This window comes from Pyxicephalus adspersus, chromosome 4 (assembly GCF_032062135.1).
Source record: "Pyxicephalus adspersus chromosome 4, UCB_Pads_2.0, whole genome shotgun sequence".
NCBI classification, from domain to species: domain Eukaryota; kingdom Metazoa; phylum Chordata; class Amphibia; order Anura; family Pyxicephalidae; genus Pyxicephalus; species Pyxicephalus adspersus.
The window spans coordinates 116,466,621-116,489,074 of record NC_092861.1 but is presented as its reverse complement, the minus strand read 5'-3'; the positions used below and the strand labels follow the sequence as shown (position 1 = coordinate 116,489,074).

Below are 22,454 nucleotides of genomic sequence, written 5' to 3'. Positions count from 1 at the left end.
TAATGATATAAATAAAATAAAATAATAAAAAATTGATGATCTCTCGCATGTGCAGTGAGACCGGCAAGTTTTTTTCCAACCTACGTCACCCTATCTCGCGCCTGGGTCGGGTGATGTAGGAAGAAGAACCTGGAAGAAGAGCCGATTATGGCGGTGCCCGGCGCGCCAGCTCGGAGACGGATACCGGGACAACATGGGACCCAATGGAAGACACCTCCGGATCAATCAACTGCGCTGTGGGATTGTAAGTAAGATTATTTTTTTTTAGCATTTTTCAGTTTTGACAATAGACAGATAAAAATTTTATTATCCAGAGCAAGCCTAATTCAAGGATAAGCAAATACTTCCTAGGTACAAGAGGTGTGGTGTGTTCTTACCTGAATCTTGCCTTGCTTTGAGTATTTCTTCTACATTTTAGCAGTAATCTAGTGTGAAACACTGTCCTCTGTGCAGGAGCCTCCTGGGATTAAGACCAGTCACTGCTCCTCTCTCTTTTAGCTCAGGAGGTCAGGTCTTGTACCCGCCCCCTCATATAGGTACCTGTAGTTGGTGGGTGTGTCTGGTCCCTCCCACAGCTCTGTACAGGGTATATACAGCTCAGTGATAAAGTCATCAATACTTTATATGGTAAAATTGCTGCTTATTATAGAATATGTCAAAATAAAAGTTTTCTGCCTTGATTTAATCTTTAGGAAGGGAAGTCCTGGTGCACAAATGCTCAGCTTTAAACCACACACAGGCCAAATATTTCTCCACAAAACAGGTTTAGCTGAATGCTCATGCAAACCTTTCCCTTAAAGTAATATTTCCCTGTCCAGAGCCAGCCTTTCCATTCCATAACACGGAGAATTTCCGGGGACCGCTGCCTGGGAGCCTCCACACGCCGAGACTGCGGGGCCACAATCACCCTCAGCAGCTCTATACTATTCCTACAGACCACGCCCCGGAACGCGTACATTGGCCGGAGCCCACACTACATGCAAATATCAGCGCAGGCTGTGTATGCGGATTGGTGCGCAGACTAAGAGAGGGCGTGGCTGTGCCTGACCCGTCTCCTAGACATTACACAGACACTCGGAGGAGAGGGAGGCAGGGAGCTCCGCGCTGCGGTCGGGGGGTTCAGCCTTTGTATTCGGGGAGCTGCGACCACCATTGGTGAGAAGTTGGAGCTGCCCGTGGATGGAAACTTTCCACAGTCCTTAGACTGAAGGGTGAGTGCGGGTGTCCCCGATAACACACGATGTGACAACGCTTCTGCTATAGTGTCAGTAGTTGTCAACAGTGCTGGAATGATGATGGGGTTTTCGCTGGGTGCATGCTTGCTGCATTCCTCATCACTCTTCTGTGTTCTAAATTTAGCTTAATGATCAGTAATGGAGGTGGATCATTTTTGCCTTTTGTTTGGATTACATTTTGTTTTTAGTCTGGCTGCACATTTTATACTATATGGTATTCTATGCAATTGTTTTTCCATTATGATCAACATCGCCAATTATAATAAGGATCGGTTGTGATTAGTTGTATTTGATGTGCAGAACACCTGGTCGATGGTGGTTATCATTATAGCTTATCAAAATATGTATGGAAACAGTTTGGATCCCAGAAATTGATGGTACATAGGATGGGGATTGTGTGATGGAATGAGAATAGTGCATGGTGTGTGGTCACCATACAATCAGATCACCTCTATGGAAGGAGCACACAACAAATGGGGCCAGGATTGCGTGGCTGCTTTTGTTGCCTTTGTTGTGTATTTGGTGTTGTACATCTCCCCTGCATATGGCAGTATTATGATTCTCAGTATACATACCTCTGTACTCGTACTCTCTCCTGTGCCGGATTGCCCTCTTTATGTCTTTGTTGTGTTGTCATTATCGATGATCTCTTGTATAGTAAATTGTGTGATTATAGGAAACCCATAAAAACAGATGACAACCTTCCATAGAAGGCACCTCTGGTACTCGTACATAGCGTTTTCTGCGCCTGTCCACCCACGCACTGTGCGCTGCGGCCAGGGACGCCTGCAGACAACACGCTGTTCTGGATGAAATGTCCCTTATGGGCTATACAATTGTTATTCTGTATTAATATAGCACTGACATAGGCCGCAGTGCTGTACAGAGTCACTGATTGTGACTTGGAAGAGCTGACAGTCTAATGTCACTGCTGTCATAGTCCAATGTCAGGAAAATTAAGGATTAGGATGTCAGGATTAACTTGCGGTATGTTTTTTGGATGTGGGACGTAATGCACCCAAACATGTGAAGAACATACAAACTCCATGCACATAGCGTCCTTTGTGAGATGCAAACCTAGCCCCCTATAGGTGCAAGGTGAGAGTTCAAGCCAGGGAGCTGTAGTGTGGACCTGGACCCTCTTTAGCCAACAGTGGCCCCAAGTCAGTTCAGCGGGGCCCCCCCATATCAGTTCTGCATGGGGGCCCACTTGTTGGCTACGTCTGTCTGGTGGCCTGAACACTGTGCTGCCAATGACGAGTTGTTATCTACTTATAGTTCTAATTTGTTCACAGCTCATTTTATCTGTACAGGAGGAAGGAGAGTCTTGTGAACACGTTTCTGACCTGCAGCGAGTCTTCTGACTCCTCTCACTTTTTTATAGGCCTGTGAATCTCAGGATGGTTTTGTACATTTGAAATGTTGTCCTCCTCTATTAGGCACAGGCCAATGAGAGCCAGTATGGTGGCTACAGCCCGGTGATTGATGACAATTCTATGTCTGTACAATGGCCTCCCCAGCATTGCTCAGTAGTCTATGCTGCAAGATCATTGGAGGAACAATAGCCAATGACAGCTGCTGTTTCCTATGAAGGGGGATGCAATGGCTGCCTCCTGGTCCCCCCTCTCTAAAGAAGGAACTGTGCAGCAAGGAAAGGCCCCCCATACAGTTTGGTGAGTCATTTACATACCTGTGACTACTATATATGATATGGAAGCCCCCACTTTCTTTTTCCAAAAAGCTAATTCCAATCTAAACCACTAAAAACTTTTCTTCTTCTGGTCATCTCACCTAGGTGCCAGTAACATCACAGAGGGGGTCACATATCAAACATTAAATAGGACAATCCCAAAAGTATTTTGGTGAATTATACCTTCATTTTATTATTAGATACATCTAAAAATAACACCATGTTTTATACTTTTACACTTTAGTTAATATATCGCTACATTTATCATTACTTTTCCCCTAAAAAAGGTGAATAAATTCACTCGTTTTTCGCAGTGAAGAAAAAATTGGCTACAATAATTCATATACATGATGAACAATACAATGTACAAATCTTTTTGACTTTTTTATCCCTTTTTATCCCATGTTTGAAAATGTTATTTATTCAAGTGAATTGCGTTTCTGGCCACTTCACTTGGGGTATCTCTGTACCACTTTTCTCTACTTTTAGAAGTCTGATCTGAAATAAAGCCATGGCCACTTTTTTAAAAACTTAACACATTCTGGTCTCTGCTTTTTTGAACAATAGACCTCTTAGCGTTGCTGTTGGATTTTGGGGAAGTTGAGGATCCCAAATCTCGTTTAAATGCAATGCTGTACATAGCAGAAAGGTAACTCAATACATTATAGTCACACTGCACAGGCCAGGATTTATTAAAGCTCTCTCCAAGACTGCAGAAGATTGACTATCATGGGAGAACCTGGGTGATTCAACAAACCCGGAATCAATTTCTTCATACTCTTTGCTATTAGTTTCCAAATGTGTTCAATACTGGATGGGATTCATTCCAGATTTTGCTGGATCACCCAGATTCTCTCATGATAATCTATCTTCTCCAGCCTATGAGAACTTTAGTAAATCAGGCCTAGTGGGTCATCTGTGTCCCTGGATGATCATTCAAGGTCAGGTCTATGGAGAAGCTTAGGGGATCGTCACTCATATGAACTCCTGTGGAGCTAGCTTATGAAAACAGCAGATTGTTTCCCCTGATGAATCCAGCTATGATGTCTACGTATTGAGAATGCCCAGATCAGTAGATCTTCCAATGTTCATGTGCACCTACCACATGGGTTGCATTCCTGCGTTAGAATGATGAAGGAAGCCGCACACGGCTGTTTTGTGCAATTTTCCTCCTCCTTTGCTTTATATCAGTAACATCAATTTACCTTCATCTGATTACATCCACTTACATCAATTTATATCAGATGATATTCATTTTCTACAAATACATTGAAATTACACGCACTTCCTTCCACATTCAGAACATAAAGCTGATAATGTAACCTAGAGATGGATATTAAATATTCAATGGTATGTACTGCTGCTCCAGTGGGGATCAGGGATGCGGCTGTGCTGTTTGGTAGGGGTATAGGGATCACAAAATTGTCTGCACAGAATTACAAATGGAAGATAAAACAGAAATTTTAACACTGCATTGCATTTACTGCTGATATAATGTTCCAAATTAAATCAGGCCAAAGAGATGGATTAAAAATTGTGTTAGGTCAGGGGTGCCCAACAGGTGGATCTCTATCTGCCGGTAGATCACAAAGGCCACGTGAGTAGATTGCAGAGCCCTTCCTTTCAAAATAAACTATACCACGCACAGGAGTTATTAAGTCCAGGTTTTATTGTTGGTAGATCATTTTGACTTGGTCATTTAAAAAGTAGCCAAAAAAGTTTGGGCACCCCTGTGTTAGATAATGTAGGCAATTATATGTGCATTGTCCCTGCATTCTTGCATCTTGCAAAGATAGGGGATACCTCTATACTAAACTTCACATATTGTTCTGCTCCATACACCTCTGATAATGTAAAAAATGCCACGGCTCTAGTCACATGTTCATTTTACAGTAAACCCGCATTAAATCACGTGTTACTGCAATACACAAAACTGTAGTGCCATTCATTTTCAATGCACAGTGCACCAATGTAAATTATTAACAAAAAGATAATTTTGTTGTGTGCCTATTGAAGGTCTGGTAATACTCTCATGATGATCCATTGGCAGCACAAACAAAATCATGAAGCTGCTTTATCACAATGAACAATACAATATAATACAATACAATACAATACAAATACCACAGCTTGACGCAAATACAGCAGTGCAGCAGAAAGTCCCCATTGACATGAATTTCACAGATTTTATTCCTCATTTTCACTGTTCATTGTTCTTCACATAAACACACGTTTCTTCCATGTTTGTGCCTGTTTAGTGTAATGTATTAGGTCAGCAGGCAGCCATGCCATGTGTGTTGTAGTATAATGCACGCCATTGCACTTTTTTAAAGGAGAATTTGCATTATTTTTTGTTCTAGTTAATAAAATGTTGGTTGTTTGGTCAGGTTAATCTAACATATGTCCGGGTAATATTATGCAGTGTGTACTCCAGCAGGTGAAGCTCTGATCTCTTCTCACCTCATTAGTGTTAATATTTCCCAGCTGCACTGATATTTTTGGAGTTAGAATGGGTGATTGCAGTTGTGACTCCCTAATGAGACGTGCAAGGATTCCATCCGACATGGAGCTTTCAGGCTGACTGCTATTCTGTGATGTCTCTTTAGATTGCCCATAGTGCTCAGGGGAAACTTGTCATGTTTAGAGAAGCTGTGCCTAAAAATCAGGGGGAAAGGGAAGAGCCGCCAGTATTGCCTGTGGTCACCCTGCAGCTAATATTTCCTCATTAATGACTTTCCATGCTGGCCTTTCAGTGTGCCTGTGTGTAGAGACGTCCATCCTGGTAAAGGCATTGGTTTCCTTGTGTCAGATTCTCCAGCAACGGTGAGTAACCCAGCAATGCCAAATCTCACTCCGGACCTGATGAGAGTCAGAGGCTGCAGTGCCTGAGATATCATTCTGCAGATATACAGCTATGAGGCTGTAACCACAGGAGTGCCTAGGTATCCTCACATACTTAGACTACACTGCTCAAGGAGGGTTCCAGATAAAAGGTCCATTTGTCAGATCGGTGCTTTGTGTTACCATGCATTGTTTGATGTGTTCTGCGGTGTACTGCAATGCAGGTGTGTTGTGTTAGTGCAGTGTCATTCAGCTTTTATCTGCAAAGTAATTTTTTTATATGTATGTTGTTTCTTATATTGTATCTTATATGTATTTATTATATAGATTTTATCATTATTAATATTAAACAGTATTTATATAATGCCAGGATATTAGTGTACAGCGCTGTATATTAAATGGGGGTTGCAAATGACAGATACAGACAGTGACACAGGAGGAGGAGAGGTCCCTGCCCAGAAGAGCTTACAATCTAAGAGCAGCTTTTTAATTGTACCTGGACTGTGGATTTTATTGAATAACCTTTCACCTGAGGATGTCAGCACAGAATTAATCTGTCCAAACTCTAAACCCGCAGGTAGGGTTCATACCCACTATAGGGATACCATGTGCTTTACTAAACACACATGCATTGTCTTGCAGATTTCAATGCGCTGTGCTTAGCAGGCCATTCATATACATACGCACGTGTTCTTGCATTTACATTAACACAAATGTAGTGCATTCTGCATTTTTAAAATTTCCAATAACAATGAACTGTGGGGTGCCATTGACAATGAATATGAATAACATTTCATGCACATTTATGCACATTTAGAAATGCATGAAATAACACCGTGCATTAGTGTTATTGACCCTTATTACTACTTACTGTGTGGACGTTCTAGGTCCTTGAATGATTTTCCCCACGTTGTCCATCTTTATAAAAAAAGAACCTTGAATGTAATTTATTTCATATTTCTTCAGAATGAACTTTGCACTTGAATGTCAACATGCCTTGATGTTCGGATTCACACATACAGGGACTTTTGATGCTTTCAATGGAAAACACATCAAGCAAAAATGCAGCTCTGTGAATCCAGCTTTACACTTCAGTGAATTCCCTGAACACACATCCTTTGTTGCAATGCACACACATGGGTTTAAAAAGCCTAATATTGTCCCCTTTACCAGTAAACTAGCCACAAAGGAAAGAATGAGATTCGCAGGATGATGCATGAGTTTTTGCTGCATGAAAACAGACCTAACTCTACATATTCTTGTATTCTACAATAAATGTAAGATTTGGGGCCTAAGGTGATTTGCTCGCTTGGCTTGTCCCAGAGAGTGGAAGGCAGCAGTATTTCAACTATACCTTGCGATTCAGATTTACCTTTTATTGGCTGAATATATTGCCAGGTATTGCCTAGCCCTGCACACAAACCCAAAATAGCAGGTATGCCGCCATCTTGCTTTTATTTATGCCATATTTCTCAGCTAGGTGAATCTAAATGGTGAGACATGGAAAAAATGAGCCCTTCAGCTGTGAATGCCCTTATGTTTGCTTCTGTGATATTGCAAGTGGCAGAAATTCAAATAAACATCTATTAACAAGTGTCGACACTGGCATCATAGCGTGAATGCTTCATTGACCGTGCACCATGTGTTTAAAGGAAATCTGTCAGGATGAATATTACCTGTTGTAGCCTAGAATCCCACGGAGCATTTGGAGCTAAGCTGTCATTGCCTAACTTCCTGAAGCAGTTCTAGCTCAGGGATAGTTACAGCATTGTTTATGGTGCAGAATAAGCACCAGTTTGGGGATTTAAGTGGTTGTAACCATTTTCTAATGTATCAGAAAAGTTTACTTTTTGATATGTGACCTGTTAGTCTAACTAGTCCCTCCGTGTTTGAAATTCTTGGTGGCAATGATCTATTGGCTCATCCAGACTTCAGCATTGCCACCATAGCACATTTGTTTCTGGGACAATATACAGCTTGACATAGGACAACCTTTCTGAATCTTTGTTCCCCAGAAGAACTCCAAAAATTGTAGATCTCCCCCTCCTAAAACCAATGCATTAGAGTCAGGTGGTGTTAGCCATGGAACTATACTGGCAATGTGAAATGGAAAGTCAATCAGCCTCAAATCAAAGGAACCCCCAGCAGCCTTTTGAGGAACTTAAGAGTTCCATGCAACCCCGGTTCGAGATAGTTGCCATAAGACTTGATTCCCGATCTGCCCTCATCACAGGCAACACCCGTCTTTATTGGCAAATGCTACCTCCAATACAGCATGTTTACCAGTCTAACAAGGATGTGAATAACTTGAATTAAAAGACACCTTAATAATATGTATTTCTGAGATTTTTAATAGTTTTTCCTATTGACTTGTGTGCCTTATCCTTCTCTCCATTTCAATGGAATTTTTGCTAGTCAACATTTTTAATAGATTATATGTTGAATTAGATAAAAACATCAAATTTATTGAAAATCCTTTAAAAACTTGGACATGCCCAATCCATATAAAATCAACATAACAAACTTTGAATGGGGATATCCATTGTTTTTTGATCATTCCTATTACTCCATTATATTACTGTATTATATAAACCGGAAGCACTCCCTAACAACCACCAGCCAATGGATCTGCCAGATCATATTATAAAACATAAAGAAGATCCACTGGCTGTTGGATGTTCCTGTCCAGTGGCGCATTATCCAGGTAAAATGATCAATACCAGGAGGATAACGATCATTTACATGGTTGTGCATCTATTAGTGGCAGCTTTTTTACACTTAAAGATTGCAGTTACTGAAAAATAAAATGCAGCAGAAGTAAAAAAGAAAAAGGTGCTTAAATAAAAAGTCACAAATAATGATTTGTGTAAAACTGTAATCTTTAGTCCTAATGTGCTGCCATACCTCACTATGCAACATAACACGCATCTATGTCACTGCACTACTGTGATGCGACCCCGGACTTAATGTACATGTAAATTTCATTGGAATGTTTTTATGATTTTGTGACACTCATAAAAAACTTCTTCAGTTGATCTGTGGTAGTTAGTAGTGTTCATAGGATGGTAAAAGTTCCACATTCGTCATTCTTTTGTTATGCACAGCGTTGTAAAATGCAGTCCAGTCACAGCAGCGTAATATAAACCGAAGCCTTATGCTAGAACTTGCATCGTTTCTTAAAAAATAACATTTATTTTATTTTTTTTTCCTAGCAATCAGCTAAATGTTGTTTCATACAGTCCTACCCTTGTCATGAAATCCTTATGTTGCCGGTGTTCCTAATGCTGCTTCTTAAAGAGGAATGTGAGCAATAACAATCCTAACCTCAAAATTGTAAGTCTGAGCTAAACTGGAAAGGCATTAGCTGCGTCTCAGTGTTGCCATTATACAAAAGAATAGAGGAAACATGTCAGCATAGGCAGCAGGCTCCTTGGCCGATTGTGGGAATGGGAAATAAGACTGCATTCTTTGGAGTCAGCAGTAACAACTTAAGCTGTGCTTGGTGTCTACCCAAAGGAAATTCCATCTTCACATACAAAGGGTAAAGGAGGACTAGAACAGTTCATTCTAATAGACCATCCACATCATCGGCATACTATCGGCACTGTAAAATGAGATTTTTTTTAGTTTACACGTCGATCTCTGCGTCTCTGCATCTGAATTAGAATACACGTGACAAAATCAGTTTGCTTCTCATTTTTGGAATGAGCAGATGACATGCTACTCAAGGCATAAATGGCCACAGGATAGGGGAGAATTTAGGATGGGAAAAAATTAATCATAGTGTATATTATATCAAAACAATTTTTTGGATAGATTAGGAGAGGGTTAAAAACCTTGTCCTGATTTCCCACCTATGTCACATTGGGAAGATTTTACATCCTGACTTATAGACAAACAAAAAGAAAGAGAAGATTTATACAGAGTGAGGGAAATCCTCCCTTAGATGCCTGAACCAATGTTCCTAATAAATGACCTACGCTCTTTTCCTGTTTTAGTGACAGCACTACATTGTGGACCTTCTTGCAGTTCCAGTGCTGTGTTCTCCCCAGCCCCTTTTAGCTGGGTGCACCACCCGGCACTTTTCAGGAACCACCCAGCTGTTTTTGGTTACTGATGAGTTAGGCACAATACAGGGGCTGCCACCCGCCTACAATTTCTTGCCACCCAGCTTAAAAATTTTCTGGTCTGAACACTGCAGTGACAATAGTTACTAGGATATATAGGGAAGGCGACTGTCCCAAGCAGGGATACAGAAATCAATAGTGACATATCTGTCCAAGACTAAATAAACAATTATTGGATTTAGATATACGTTAAGGTTCCTTTAAATGAATACTACAGGGGTTAAATGCTATCTGTTGGTTGACATCTTTATGTACAATGCAGGACCAGCAGTCCTGCATTGTTGGTAAGAAGACTGACGGCTCGGGGATAGGTCAGAAAAGTAGAGCGCTGGCTGCTAGGGAGTGAGAAATAAGGTAAATAAAACTACTTTTAATGGTAATGAAAAGAAAAACAAGCATTTTTAACTCTTTCAGTATAGGAGGAACCCTCGTGACAGGGTAGTTTTGTAATTTCTCCTGAATTCAGCTTTAAATGTTTAAAACAGGTGAATGTGACTTCTAGCTGTAGTCAGTGCTTTGTGTGGTTATTAAATGCTTTTGTCACAAGCTATAAAGGACTAAACTATATATTTAGACTGATTCACTAAATAAAAATGTACATATACAATATATATATATTATAAATGTAATATATAATATAAATATTCACCTATGAAATAGAACAGGGGTTGGATTTTCACATGACTAGATAACTGAATTGGCTATTTATAATGTGTTTTGTGTGTCCAGTCGCAACTAATTTAGTAAATTATTCTCATTTTTTCTCATTTCAAACATATTGTTTCTCATTTCAATAAAAGGAAAGAACCATAGTTTTTATTGGGTGCATATTTCGATTATTGCAGTTTATTTGTTTATTACAATTCAGTGTGGTTGATTTACTAGGAGTTGAGTATGTTCACTTTGCGGTGTAAATGTTCATCTTACGTAGTAAATAATGAGAAGCATTTCAATTGATCTTTTCCTGTGCAAGAAAAATTCTGCTTTATTTCTTTGCATGATGTATGATATTCCACATGCACATATTCATTATCAAATGCGACACATATACAATGCTTTGTGTTACGGTGCACTGAGTTGGAAACAACACAATGTTTTAACACAACTCAATGAAATGCTAGCTATTAGTCAGGACGGACATGTCGCAAGTGTCTTATTCGCCCTTCATTTATTAGACAAGGTGACAGTGGTTTTTGTTTGCTATGTATCACCCTGTGTCAAAGTGAATGACATTACAAACACAATAGCTGTTGTAACCACTTGGATGGACAGTTGTTCTGATGAGACCTTCATACACTGTACTGTCACCTGTAATGAAAGTAGCAATTTACTTAACAATTTACCAACGTAGATCTCAGGGGACCAGGTTGCACAGCAAGTTGTATTAGTTAGACGTTTTCTGTTGTATGTAAATATATATATATATATATATATATCTATATATATATATATATATTGTATAACATATATATAGTGTTTAAAGCTGTAAATATAAATTTACATAGGACATAAAGTCTTGCATTCTTCTGTTCATAGGTCTTTACATTGAGCAGCCAAAACATTTAAACCACCTTCGAAATATGAATGTAATTCCTCTATGCCAGCCCTGACCCATCAGGTTTTGGATTCCACCAGCCCTCTGAAGGTGTTTACTGGTATCTGAGAACATTATCAGCAGGTCTTTTATAGCACACTGCCTCTGCCAGCTTTCTATAGTGCATCCTGCTGCCATCTGTTCCAAATGACGTACACTTACCTGTCCACCCACTTCTAAAAAAAAAAAAAGGCCACCTTATTCCATTGCTCCGAGAATTGCATGCTCAGATGCTTAAATGTCTATTGTGGTCCCTTTTGGTATTGAACATGGGTCAGCATGGGCACTATGATTGGCTTTTTGGCTACACAGCCCCATATGCTGCAAGCTTTTATTCTGAATTTGCTTAAACACCTTTTTCTAATGGCTTCCATTATTTTTTTTGAAGCAGGCTGTGTTAAAATAGCTCTTCTGTAGGATCAAAATCAGATGAACTAGCTTCCCAACCCATGTGCTCCAATGAGCCTTGGCTTCCCATCATCTTGTAACTGGTTGACCTTTCTTGGACCACTCCTGGTGGGTAAATAACCAACACATACTGGAAACACCCCAGAAGACCTACCATTTTGCAAATGCTGTGACCCAATCGTCTAACATCACAATTTTGCTTTTGTCAGATCCCCTCAGATTATTACGCTGTTCCATTTTCTCTGTTCAAACCTCCAAGAACTGACTGCTTCCTAATATATCTTAATGTATGTTATTGTAACAAGATATGCTGGACACACTCTATGATATTTTTCTTAGTGGTATTTTTGATTGATATTACTATCATAGTTATGATCAACTACAATTATTTATTATACCACCCACTTGGTCTATATTTAATCAGTATTACGATTGATCTCACCATTATGTTTTATTTTAAACCAGGCATGTTTAAAGTCCGGCCCGGGGGCCAATTGTGGCCCGTGTTTAGATTTCCACTTGCCCACAGCCTCTGTCATAAAATCAATAATATGTGGCCCGCCAGCACTGTTGACCACAGTATAAAATACACGTGTACAAAAAAGCTATTTTATATTTTATTTTATGAGTTGATCAACCGCCTTGAAATTATTGTCCCGTTACTCGGCTGGCATAATCGGCAGGACGGGAGTCCCCATGTGTGCACAGGGAATCCCCTACGTCAATATAGTGGGCGTAAACTGTGCTGGACCGGCACGGACCACGCCGACTCTGATTTCAAGAACGCGCTCAGCATGGAGCTCGCACTGACACAGGACTATGTGCACAGGTCACCCTGGTGGGCGTGTGCTGTGCAGGACCCGCGCAGACCATGCCCACACTAACCCTGAGTATGTGCTAAATATTCGCCCCCCACACATTTTCACCTCATCAAATCTGGCCCTCTTTGCAAAAAGTTTGGACACCTCTGTTTTAAACATATCACTTGTGCCACAAAAAGTGGCTTGCTGGAATAATTTTTTGATCGACACCCTGCCTAAAAATATTAATCACTAATATTAACTTTTGGTAAATTCAGTGCTTTCCTCAAATCTGATGTCTAGTTGATTAAGAGAAGATTAAAAAATGTTTGGCCAGCTATAATCAATGTGTTTCTCTTCACCTGTTTTTTTGGCTGATCATTGTATACATCGCTATTTTATATTTCCCTGTACACAGTTAAGCACAGCTTGAATGGCGGCTCTAAAAAAAAATAATGACTGCACAATTTGGATGAAAGGAGATAATACTAGTAAATGAGTTCACCTGTTCAGAGTATACAGGCAATTAACTGGTGAGAGTATGTGGAGCACAGTACCCTATCTGCCGATTTTTAAACAAAGAACTGCCATCTGTTCAGCTGAGTATTTAGACTTTCTATGGGCTTTGTTACTTGACTTACTAGAAGAGGTTTTTAAGTAATACAGTGCATCTAAACCCCCACAAATTTCATATGTTGCAGATTACCAGTCCTGCTGGTGGCTGCTTTAGTTTTTATTTCTTAGCCCTTTATACCTATATTTATTTACCATCAATGCATTGTGCATACTGCAAGGCAAAATGGATGTTATTGATTATGTGTTGTAGTACTCTACAGGGTAGATGCAGTGTGTGCACAGCAACAAACTATAGGTGACAATAGGTCCATAAAAATGTAATTGGCAGTACACTGAATGGTAGTTGTATCCTCCTTAGCAAAGAATGAATTAAAGAGACCCTGTCTTCTTTAAATGTAAAAGTCCTACAGGTACCAGCTGCAGACAGTTACCGCTACTTCTATTATTCCTGAACCATGTCAATCGAGAGGATCCTTAGCGGTGACTGAGTTGGGGCGAGGGGTGTCAGTGGGTTAAAGCTTTACACAGAAATCAGGAAGATAAAGCAGCTTAGATTAATTTATAAAAAAGGTTCTATCAACACATAAAAGATCTAGAGCCACAGCGAAAAAATATGGGATTTTATGTATCAGCTAAAGAATATGGTGTCTTTATAAATTTACTCCATTCCTATACAAATAAATGTCAATGCAAAGCCTGCTTTACCAAATCAAATGGAGGTCAAATGGAGTAGTTATTGAGTTCCAAATGGGTTCAGATGCATCTGAAACCGATGCCAAAAAGTGATCCATTGATAAAAGTCCAAAACTCATTGTCAGAGGTCCTAACACTTTTCTTCTCTTGACCAACGTCAAGTTTAAATAAAATTAGATTATAGTTTAAGAAACTGTTATGACTAATAAAGCTGGATGCTTCTTTTTTTCTTGACAAGTCTTTGTTTTTCTGAGCAGTAGCAATTTCCTAATTGTGTCACTCTCTTGGAGTATGGAAATGTAAAGTCTAAAACATGAGACAAGTCCACAGCCTAATTTTCACCCTTTTTACAAAACATGAAGTCATATATTTTCAGGGCAAACGTGGCGGTCTCACAAATGACTAGCATCTCTCAGTACCAGTATGTTCATAGTTTTCCGGGAAATGTAATCAATGGTAAAATAGATTTGTGTTCTGCTGACTTTTCCCCCCTTCTACCTATTTTTTGGTGTTGCCATGGCATTTAAAGCATAAAGAGTCAAATGAAAACGCTCAGAAAAAAGAAACAGCACTACTGGGTGTGTAAAATAACTCTGGAAAAGTGTGCCTGTTATTAAAATTCCGTAACATCCATCAGCCAAAACTTCAACCCAGAAAAAAAAAAAAACCCCTAGAGCTGAACATATGTATATCATTATAACTTGGATCACGTGTCCTTGCAAGGTCCTTACACAGCTCATGACTGCAACATTCTAGGATTTATCAAGAATGTTTTCGCAAGACAAGGTTGTGTTGCCTGAGCCAGGCAGAAAGCTCAGAAATGTGTGGACTGCACTGTGACTTAAGCTAGCATTGCATTCCCTGATATTTCCATTCAATTGTAATTACGATCAATTGGTTAGCCATTGTTTTGAAATCAAAACTTCTTTTTGAGTTATGATCAATATTTCAATCAGATTTAAATGTGATATTGATCATAATTCAGATTGTTTTTGTCTTTGTTCTCTTTTTTGTCTATTTTGTTGTCTCCCTTACCCTTTGTTTTTCTCTTCTTCTCCTCTTCCCTCGGGATTCAGCATGGGTTTAGGTATTCTATCCAGTTTTTTGGGTTTTCTACTCTGGTTCCATGTGAGTGATGGATATCGTGCTCATCCTAAGACCTTCTCATCATATAAATAAATATGTTAGACTATTTTGGGGCCCGGGGTACCTTTCCATATCATCATGATACAGAATTGTGGACCCCCCCCCAGTTTCCAAGTATAATTTGTACCTCCACTGCTCGGATTCTGTTTTTTTGTTTTGCCTTTTTATCTACCCTTTTATGACCATCAATATTTGATATTTTCCTATTGTTTTGTAAAATCCTATTTTCTTAAATAAATCAATTTGATATAATTCTGATTAGTTATGGAACAAATTGATGAAACATTAACCTGTGGTGACCAACAAGAATCGAGTTGAATCAAACATCAATTGAAAATTGCATAGTGTAGCATGAGAGTGTTTTAATAAAAATCGCATGGTTCATGCTGACAGGAGCCATGACAATGCATTTGCTAAGTTTATTTATTCATTTAATGTTAAGTGCTTATGTTTTAAATACGGATCTCATAAATTTTACTGTTCTGTGTTGTCTCCACCTCAAGCATGACATGCACATTTTCCATTACGTGTGGTTCATTCTCTTTATGTAGCTTATCCTGTCCCTCTGCCTTGTACTTTAGTTTACAGGCATCTACTCCCTCCCTTCCTTGTGTTTTCCATCTATTTGTCTTGTTTTATATCTAATCAAAATTGATTTAGGTCCCTATTTAATGTACAGCGCTGCGTAATATGTTGGCGCTATATAAATCCTGTTTAATAATAATAATAAGGTAAAAAAAAAACCTAAACTCCTAGCTCTCTAAACCATCTTGATGCTGAAATTCCCCAACCAGATACCTATATTCCTTCTCCAATGTGGTCCTCTGCATCCACCTATTGGCATTCATTTTTGACACACACTGACACATGGCTAAATTAAAATATACTAATAATAATAATTTGGTTCTACAATAAGAAATAGGAGAATGACGCTGTGGACCTGAAGTCGTAAGGACTACCCAAGCCGGATGTTCTTGGCATGGAAGCCAACTACCCGTTCCATGACAGCCACAGTGCGGGGTGTACGTCTTTATGTGAAAGTAGAATTATACCTTAAACACATACTTGATTCATGGATTATGTACACACCTTTAAATTAGTTATGTGGCGTTTAGAATGTTAAATAGCAGGCCTTCAGTCCTTGAATGAGCCATCTCCTTGACTACCTCAGATTATGTTCCAACACCCACATGCTTTTGCATTCTTAGTTATTTATATTAATCCGCTGCAGCTTGGCTAGTGATGCAGTAACATCAGATTTATTCAAAACCTGAACCATACTGTCTTACATTGACAGGTCTGAGGTATTATTAATTGTCTCCCTGACGTTTGTTTTTTCGTTATTAGAACTCTTACCTTTTAACCAGTTGTATATATTGAGAAAAACAAAATATCATAATAGTCCAACCTTTAGGTCAAGGGTGTCAAACTCAGATACACAGAGGGATGAAATTAAAAACCAAGTCGGGGCCCAAACTTGAAATTTATTGAAAAAAATTGAGTAAGTTTACTACTTCATCCATAACAAAAAAAACAAACCCCCACTACACACACTTGAAAAGGGTTGGGTTGAAAAGACTAATTTCTATCTATGCTGGCTGTGTGTTGTTCATCCTCTCACATCACAAGTTTGTCTGACACTAAATATTACACTATGCAGTCTCTAATGGATTGAAACAAACACAAAGCCTCTGGTAGTCAGGCACCATGTGATCATTGCCTAGGCTTTGTGTCACATGATGGGTGTACAGGAATAATGTCGATGTATTGCATGTATTGAGAATGATGATGTGAGGTGGTAACCCGGCCGGGCGGCCCAAATGTAGTTCATTTTCGGAATTCCTTGGGGGGCCAGAAAAAAAGGACCTTGAGGGCCAGATTTGGCCCGCGGGCCATAGTGTGACACCCCTGCTTTAGATGAATCTATTTTTTGGGAGGAGGGACTGGAAAATCGTCACATCTCATGTGCCCATTTAGAAAATGTCTTCCCATCAGAAAAGAAATTGAGATTTTTCCAGTGATTGCACTTTTTTTTTTTCCTATATAAATGTTTTGAATGTTTGTCAGGATGTATGTCCCTACTGGTAGGAATTGCTCTTGTTTCCAGTTCAGGTAATGATGCCTGAGAGAGCAGGGAATGAGAATAAATCTCCCCGGCACAGATTTTATAGCCCCTGTAAATACGTCAAACAGCTGTCAGTGGAAACAACTTTTTGTGAGTCATTCATTCTAGTAACAAAAGAATAAGTGAGAGCTGTATACACAGCTCAGTTCTATTCTAGCGGGAGGTGAGAGGGAGGAAGAGAGAGCGGCACCTAGCTGTGCTCTCCCCCAAAGTAATGCACAGCAGTCATTGCTGATTGGATGATTGCCGTAGATATTTCATGAATGTTTGTGCTCATCTCAGGTAAAAACCTGGTGTATGCATTTGACAGTCATCAGATGTGTGTATGTTAAACTCAACCCTTCCCAACATTATCAAAACAAAAAAAAAAAGAAATTGCTGCTGCTAGGCAATGTTCAGATTAGTGGTAAAGTTGTGGTGCGGTTACTGCTTTCTCACATTGCCTTACTGGGATCTGTGAATGAAGAATGAAGAAGAATCACAAAGGTCTAGGATTTGGGTACATTGGGGAAGGGACTCCTTGGTGTTTCCTTCACTGACTATAATTCAATATGAAGTATCACCTAAAATAAAGAGGGAAATAATGTTATGTTAGTGTGACCATCACCATTTCTAAAAGTGACTCTATATGAGCAAAGGGTCAGTTTGCATGTTAAAGAATACCTGTAATAGAAGAAACAACATACTTATCTTCCCAGCGGACTCTTTGTTGTATTTGCCCCCCCAGCTGCTGTATTAAAACAACAGGATGGGGAAAATACCAATTTCTCCTATGGCATACCATGGTTTCTCCTCTCGGTAACCAGCCAAAAACAGCCGGGTGGTCACCGAAAAGTGCCAGGTGGTGCACCCAGCTAAAAGGGGCTGGGGAGAACACTGTGACATATAGGTCAGCAGGAGGAACCATAGGGTATACAAAGATTTTATAATAATAATTATTATTATTATTATTATTATTAATAATAATAATAATAATAATAACAATAATATTAATTAACAGGACTTATATAGCACCAACATATTACGCAGGGCTGTACATTAAATAGGGATATTATAATTAAAATAAAATAGGATATACAAATCTATCTAGATTTCTTTTACTCTTTGCTTATTTGCAGTGCTTGTTGCTGTGATTTAAAAAGTGTTAAAGCCAGACGTGGCCAGGAAATTAGTATTTTTTTTAGCAGGCCAGTATGTACAACCTCCATATTTACTTTATGACAGGTGTACTTCAAAGGTGGTGCAACCAGTTATTGACTGTGAAGAGACAATTACACTCATTCAATAATGTTTCATTATCTTCAAGGAAACAACATCAAAACAACACCGGCACCTTTTTTCTCTTTCAGGCACGGTCGGATTTGTTTCACTTGTCGTCAAAGGCCTGATAAAATGTAGAATACATTAAAGAGGTGACATCCTTTTCACAGCAGTGATAGAGTGAATGTGTCAAACATTAGACCTCCTATAGTAAAAATACGTTATTAGTTGTTTTCTGTCTTTTTTTTGTATTCAGCCCATCTACGCAACATAGTTAACTAATAAAGAATCGGTATACGCCATTACTGCCTATTGGGTAAAATGCCATGCAGGGTATGATAATATTAGGACACACATACAAACTTTGGCCTGGAATTATTAAAGCTCACCAAGACTGGAGAAGAGGACCTGGGTGATCCAACAATCCTGGAATGGATCTGGTGCAAGATTGAAAACATTTGGCAAATGATTCCTAAAAAATCCAATCCAGGTTTGTTGGATCACCCAGGTCCCCGCGTAATAGACTACCTTTGCTAGGCTCGTGAGCTTTAATAAATCAGACCCTATGTGCAACATGCCAGGAATCATGGGACATAAAGTTCATAACCTACTTGTGTGCACTGTTCCTCTGGAAGGTTGAGGAAGGGCAGTAAAAAGGACAACAGAAATTTAAAAATATTTTTTCATCCTTTGTCTATCTGCCGATCTACTGCAGCCATTTTCGTTCTACATGTATGTTCCCAGCAATGGGTGAAGAAGTATTGATTAATGGTGATATGTTGAGGTTGATTTACTAAGGGAGTTCAGAATGTTAAAAAACAAATATTTACTTCAAATAACTAGTTAATTAAATTAACATGTTAAAACTTACATGACGCTTTTTTAGCTCACAGTGTGCAGTTAAAAAATAAGCAGCACAGGAGAATAGCCCATACAACTGTACTAGAGGATAAGGCTGGAATTTAGCATTATGCCTGTCCAACCCAGGGTTACACAGATATAAATGTACACGTAGAATGATATGTTGTAACAAGATTTCTAAATTTTACCTTCAATAATAACTTTGTTCAAACATTGTCATTTCTAAATACCAGAAGGCTAGAAATGCAACAATTAGCCAACTTCTAATGCCAGAGTTGATCTTATAAGAAGAACATTGTCATTTTGTAGGATTTCTGTCTCCTCTTGTTTTCAGCTTTTACAGCACACAAAGGTAGCACATGGAGCCTTTCCTAGTCCTTGTGTTTGGTGAAGGACATTGTGTGGAGGTCATTGATTAGCAGAATTTTACATTCAATCCTATTCAATAAGCTATACAGAAACCTGCATGAATAATGTACATTGGTCCTTAGTAAGCCCAAAGTAGTATTTAGGAATAAATGAATGTTATAAGCCATACACATCCTATTGGTTATTCTTAGCTGATTTCTGTAGGTGAGGCTCAATTTGCTAATGATCTGACCCCAGCCAGAATTTAGCCACTACAGCTATTCCATGAAAAAAGGAGATTTTATATATGTATGTGTGTGTGTGTGTATATATATTTATATATATATACACACACACACACATACACACACACATTACATATACAAAGTTGAATAGGATTAGTTAGGATTGAGCCATCCCATCTCCCCATGGCCCAGCTCCCCATGGCTGGCACCTTATGTCTTGAACACTCACACCACAAGCACTTCTACATTTGATAGCAGATGGCAATACCTCTCACTACTACCCCCATTCATTCTCTTTAGAGCTGTCACCCAGAGAAGCTACGAGTCTCACGAGAGGCAGTGGTTCCCTTGCACGAGGAAGCAGTAAATGCACCACAACCCCATGGCCAATGTAAACATAGCCTAAATGTAATCCTTAAAAGATTATCCATGTTCTGTGCCCTCCTGTAAGCATAGTAGTGTATTTGGTTAGCCATAAGATAATAGTCCAATAAACTAATTTTGACCAAGCTAAGCATATAATTGACCTCTGATGTCTATGGACAACCCTAGGATGACAGCACTGTTAAAACCAAGGGTGCCCAACAGGTGGATCGCGATCTACCGGTAGATTGCAAAGGCAACGCAAGTAGATTGCGGAGCCCTGCCTTTCAAAATAAACTTTATCGCGCACAGGAGTTATTAAGTCCAGGTTTTTTTGTTGGTTGATCGTTTTGACATGGTCATTTTAAAAGTAACTCGCAAGCCAAAAAAATGTGGGTACCCCTGGTTTAAACCATAGAACCCTTACTGGCTGGGATTAAATTGTGAAATATTACATATATATCTAAGAAACGCCTTTAAAATGGAAGTGTAGCCCCACCTTTTTCTCTCTACCTTGCTTTTGTTTCAGACATTGGCCCTGATTTATGAAAGCTCTCCAAGGCTGGAGAGAATACACTTTCAGAAGTGAACTAGCTATTTGCTATCAAATGTTTTGAATCCTGGACAAGATCCATTCCAGGTTTGCTGGATCACCCAGCTTCACTGATGAAAGTGTATGCTCTCCAGCCTTGGAGAGCTTTCATAAATCAGGGTCATAATCCCTGGGCTGTGAGGTACTGTTGTTGTGTCTTAGATAGTGCACACAAATTGTGTTGCACTCTGTGCAGTGCCGTTTGTCACTGCGTGCATCTGATTTGTTCCTTATCCTATTATATATATGATGTGTGTGTATATATATATATATATATATATATTTATTAGAAGCTCGGATTAGTGTCTGACGTTGTGATTGGAGATCTAGACTGCAAACACACAACATCTGTTTTATTGTCTTCTAATATTCACATTCAGACAAAAGTCTGTAAATTTTAAATAGGCATAATTTCTTCTAAATGCCAATCATTTTCACATTTTTTGACTCCTCCCACATGCCTAGGCACAGTTTTTGGTAAACCAGAGATGGTCATGTGATCTCTCTCTCTCCTCTCTTTCACTGTCTTTTTTTGATGAATGGTAAGCTGCACAACAGGCAGGGAAAAGAATAAAAAAATAAATTGCTGCAAACTGGAATTCAACTTATTCAACTTATAAGTGCTCATTGACGAACTACATGGTTTTGGGATGTAATCAGGAAATAGTTTGAGAATTTTATACAATCACATTTTTTTGTTCTTTATAGGAAGGTTAAAGAAAGCAGGAAGCATAAACGTTTGGCATGAATTTGGTTACTTATACTAATACTGTTTCTGATACTTTAAGACATTTACCAAAACTATTTTATTTCTAAAGAAAAACAAAATTATATCTAAAACACCCGTAGCTGCTTAACTGTATGGAATTCTGCTTCCCCGTCTAGACGGAAGGTTATTAGCATGTTAAACTTTGGCAGCATATATTAGGTTATATGTGATGTTTAACAAATATTTTAAGAGGAAGTCACCAACCAGAATAAATTAAAGTAAAAAAATTCACTGAACAGGGAAAAATGGAATACACAACCCTTTACCTAAAAAACTGGTTAATAAACCTTCATGATAGTGTTCATATACCTGTAATATCTTCCATTTTATTGTGGGCTAAACATTTTGAAGCACAACGGATAAGGCTTAGTGTAATTGGGATGTTTTTGGGAAAAGATGACCAGCTTTGGGCAGAGCCTGACTGAATCAAATAAAATGTTCTGATTTGTTGGCTAATGTAGCATTATATTGTCTATAAACTTTATAACCTCATGAACAACGCATTCTATTTTATAGGAGCACAGAATCTTATCTTTACTGGCCACCCTGTTTCTCAGAATCTGTACCGCATCCTGTAGTTCCTATATTGGTATAGTGGAATTGGGGGATGTGGTGTAGCACAAAAAGAAGCAGGACCAAATTTAAAATTTCCCCTCTGAAACTATAAATTTGTCTCTCCATTAATAATTTAATTATTAGTATTAGGTGCGCAGCAGAATTTCCCTGGATGTGTGAATAGAAAAGTAAGAACTGTAAGTTACAGATGTAATCCTAGATTGTA

General features: G+C 38.9%; 1 protein-coding gene across 1 annotated transcript in view; it reads left to right on the top strand.

Annotated features, from left to right (window-relative positions):
- The first annotated feature begins 1,062 nt into the window (after positions 1-1,062).
- TIAM2 (TIAM Rac1 associated GEF 2) overlaps positions 1,063-22,454 on the top strand; it is a 159,205-nt gene continuing 137,813 nt past the window's right edge. The window contains exon 1 of the mRNA XM_072410256.1: positions 1,063-1,211. The gene's annotated coding sequence lies outside the window, so the exon portion shown is untranslated. The remainder of the gene's footprint in view (positions 1,212-22,454) is intronic.